The sequence below is a fragment of the Teleopsis dalmanni genome, chromosome 1 (genome assembly GCF_002237135.1).
Source record: "Teleopsis dalmanni isolate 2A chromosome 1, ASM223713v2, whole genome shotgun sequence".
Taxonomy (NCBI): domain Eukaryota; kingdom Metazoa; phylum Arthropoda; class Insecta; order Diptera; family Diopsidae; genus Teleopsis; species Teleopsis dalmanni.
The window spans coordinates 4,228,149-4,232,952 of record NC_051846.1 but is presented as its reverse complement, the minus strand read 5'-3'; positions in this window follow the sequence as shown (position 1 = coordinate 4,232,952).

Sequence of the window (4,804 nt, the reverse complement as noted above, 5' to 3'; positions counted from 1 at the left end):
TTTGAGAAAAATCTAGTAAAAATAGTTTCAAAGTGAATCATAATTTTTAAATTTGCAAAGTAAAATAAAACACAAATTAGCAGATTTTAATATATTTAAAAATTTATAAAAATACAAAAAATTTGCTTATATACCAAAAAAAGTGCAATCGAAAAATTTATATTAAAAAAGTGAAATTTGTGTGAGATCTGAATAAAAAAAGACGCGCAGACGCAACGTTCTAAGCAAATAAACTTGTTTGTTTAGAATTCGCACGCATTTAAATCAATAAAATAATATATTATTTTGTATTGAAAATAAACGAAGTTGTGAGTTTTAAAACACAAAAATTAGTTATTAACAAAAATGGGTTGCGCAGTGAGTACAGCGCGAGATAAAGAAGCAGTGGAACGTTCGAAAAGTATAGATCGTGCGCTGCGAGCAGAGGGTGAACGCGCCGCATCAGAGGTGAAATTGTTGCTTTTGGGTGCGTCCATTTAAGTTTGTTATTTATTTTTTTTTCTACAAAACTTTAGTTAATCTAATTAATTCATTTATTTTATATAAAATGTGAAATGAAACATGTGCTATATAAATTTTTAAAAAAGTATTGCCATTACTCACAAAAATTCTGGGAATTACTCAACACAACAACAACAACAAGAATTATTGTTGATAAAACTCTTGCTGTCTTCATTATTTTTTGTGAATTTACCTGACGGCTGCATTAATGACGCTAAGCGCAATAAAAGTGCAGCAATGTTAATACGTGAAGTGCTGCCATATTTTTTTTTTTTATTAAAGAAGGAATAATTATCCTTGCCATGGAATTATTAATTTTGTTGTCAACTGTTGTGCGTTTTTGTGTCGATGAGTATGTAATTTTTTAGAATTGTGACTAATCTGATAAGAAAACGATTTTTACGAAAATATACAATTCTGAAGTGCAAACAAAAGGTGTTAATAAGTATTTTATTGCTTGAAAATTGTAAATATTTACTTAATTCTGCTTGAGCTCATCAAGACTGACTTTTGGTTGGTTATATTGTATATTTAATATATTTTGAATATATATATATACATATGTATAAAACACCAAAAAGAACAAATATTTTAATTATATGAAATCATTTATTAATGTTAATAAAGTGCTTCCCCCTTTAAGTAAAAAATAACGAAAGTTTTTGATTCAAAAACTAAAAGAAAACTCTCAGGTTTTAAGGGTATTTATTTCTTTTAATTCTTGTTTGTACTTCCGGTGACACCCATTTTAAAAACTCATTTCAAGTTTGATAAAATAAAAGCACATTCAAAAGAACAAACTTGTTTTGATTTTCGCAAAATTATAATTTACCGTGTCATTTGTCTCTTCCACACATAAAGAATTTATTTGGTGTTGCCATTTAATTATATGAACTAAAAAATTTAAAAAAAATTGTATAAATTATAGTATCAATTTACATAAATGATGTGTTTATTATCCTTAAAGATAGACAGCTGTTAGTAACTGTGTTCATAAGTAGTTTTCAGTATTATCTCTCTCGCTGTGGAATTTCGGTCATTTTACACGTTTACCATAAAAATAATTCATAATTTGTATAATTTTTTTTAAATGTTACATAAAAATTAATACAAAAATACAAATTGTATGAAATAATAGAATTGTATTAATTTAGCATGTTGTTATGTACTTGAGTTATAATGCAATAGCATATTCTATGTAAATAAATTTTATTCTGTTCTTCTAAAAATATAATCTATATTAAAAATCATTTTATACTTAGATACTTTGTGTAAAAAAAAATTAAGTTTGAGTATATCGTTACAAACTTATTTAACATCTATATATAAATACCATAACACTCATCTCAAGAAGCGTTCTTAAGAAATGATGACCCAAACACTACCTTCAGCATGAGTCTTATAGCATCCGATAAGAAACTAACTGATTTCTTGTTTGAGCTCTTCATCAATATATCAATCCTAGTCCATGGTTGGTTGGTTGGTTGCAGTGACAGGCCATTAGATATTTTACATGTACCTCAATTACCGATTTTTCGCCGTTTTACTACCACATTCCTCGCAAGAAGCCTAGTATAGTAGAGTAGAGACTAAATTTATTCCACCGAATTTAGATAATTTAATAGGTTTTTCGTCTTCACCGATGAACAGTCTAATAAACTATCAAAGAAGTGTCTTCCTAAGAACCTATATCTTCTAGACGCCAAAGCCGGGGATTCACAGAGAAAATGTGTTATGGTTTTTTTTCCTGCAGCTGTCCACAACTTCTGCAGTGAAAATTATGAAGAACACACCAAGAACACAGTGTTCACGCGGGCTCTTTTGACGAGTTTTGAAGTGAGAGGTTGCACATAACTTCAGTGCTTTCCATATGTCATCGGCAAGTTCTCTTAATCGTCTCTAGGGTAATATAAACCGGTACCGCCAGTGACGCATTCAGCTTTCTCGTTCCCTTCAATGATCCTAGTCCATACTCTTCAAATAAAATTTCTTTAACAAATAGAGCAGAATTAACTGAGTGAATAATGTTTCGTAAACAGATATCATATATTGTAGTAAGACCTTAATTATTGATCCTAAGTCAATGCTCTTTTAAATAAAATTACTTCTGCACATATAGCCAATTTACTAAGGAAGAAATATTTTGTAAACAGATATCGTGAACTGTAGTACGATTTTAAATACTATTCATATTGGAACTTATTTTACAATCATTATTAAAGTTTTAAAATTGACTTAATTATAATTTAGGTTAGTAAAGTTGTTGAATTAAGTACGACTTAAGTCATTACTTAGACTTACGTTATGATTGTGTAAAATTGTGTATACCAAAATGTGGAACGAAAGGTAAGAACAACGACGTATTTAACAATATGAGCTCGTCTATCTACAACAAGTCTCACTACCAAGCGAACACTTAATTAAAGAATTTTCAATCTATCACGCATGCGAATTACCTACTTTTTTTCAATAAACTTCAGAAATTTATTTATTAATGTATAATAAAAATAATAAATATAATGTGTAAAGTGTAATATATCAATTCGTTCTAAACAAAAGACTAAGGGGGAGTATGCTATGTCAGCAATTCTTTATCACTTTTCCTATTTACTGTACCATACAAACCTATAAAGTTCTCTAATTTTACTTCACTTCATTATAAACATTCTAACAAACTAAATATGCTTCTTTTCTGCTAATATTATATTATATTGTATTGTGTTATTATTATAATGATAATGCTTCTGTACATGGTTATCCATTTTGCGGTTCCTGAAAGTAATCTCGCTGTTTTGGTTAAAAAACAGCCAATACATTTTGTACGGGTTGCACCGTCCTGTTAAAATTTGATATTTTACTTATCCATATCTTAAGTCTCAAGTCAGAAGTGATTTTCTATTTATGCAATAATCCCTCAATAGTTATTTATCTGGCACACTATCAACCCTAGTATATGTCTAGTATATACTACTATAATTGTTTTTTTCTTTTGTAGTGTATTTAATGTGTATAAATTATATTGTAAAGATGAGGTTCCGTACCTTAGTCTCATTCCCCCCTCATTCTCTGGTTGATATATTTACCAAAAAAAAAAGTCTCATAACTGAAGAAAACTCGAAACAAAAAATATTGTAGTAAATTTTTGCAATTCAGGCACATTTCGGCAGTTGTTAAACATATTTTAAGTAAAATAGTCAACCTTAAACTAAACATATGTTAACTTGGATGATTAGTTTGTTTCACATATGTCAGAGAAACAATGATGTAAAATCAAGACCATAAAATGGTTAACGCTTTGTAAATATCTGTTATATATTGCGTAGAAAAATAAATCCTAAAAAATAATCAAGTAACTTAACCTAGGCTAGTTTTTGTATATATTGTTCTACATAAGATACATCCAAAGCTTAAGTTATACATAGAAATAAAAAAATCCCATTTCTTAATGGAAAATATTTAAAAATATTTTGAATTAAAAAAACATGAAAATGATGTAATATTCAAATTGTTATTTCCATTTTGTTTTCTTTTAAAAGATTTTGTCTACAATATCTCAAAGACTTCAATTTATTTTCAATTACTTTATCATTTATTGTTAATTTTGAAATCTGTTCAATATGAACTTTCATTTCCATTTATAAAAACTTCATCTAAAATTTCTATATGAAAATTACTTACATCTGCAAAAGTAGAGCAACGATGAGCATCGCATCTTTTGCAGCTTCTCTGAACTCTTAATATCGAACAATTTTACAGTATAGTTTTCTACATGAAAATTTATTTCTACCATATTTTTTTTATTTATTTCAAAAAGAAAAAAAACTTAATTATAAATGAAAAATACTTCAAAAACATATGACATATGTAAATTCCAAAGCCATTGCACATTGCATATTTGTGACATGAAAGGAAATGTTAAACCTTCGGAATTTTATGAATTTTCGTTATTTTATGTTGAGAAAATATCAGAAACTATCAGAAAACTGTGGAAAATGTGCTTTTCGAAATTTCGTATAAAATTGATGAAGTATAGCATTTTGAACTACAAAAAATATTTTATTATAACTGAAAAAATTAACCATTAAAAGAACGGAAAAGTATTTTTCAATTAAACAGTCACCAAAATTTTATGTCTTCATAAATTAATGGAATAATGCATTTCCCTTCATTTTTCATAAATGAGGTACACTCAGCTAAAATCTATTGCATTGCAGTGCATTGTATATATAAAGTATCTCTATCTACCTGCATTTACTTCAGCTACTTAAGATGTTTGTGTTTTTGTTCAAAGTAATTGTCTTAT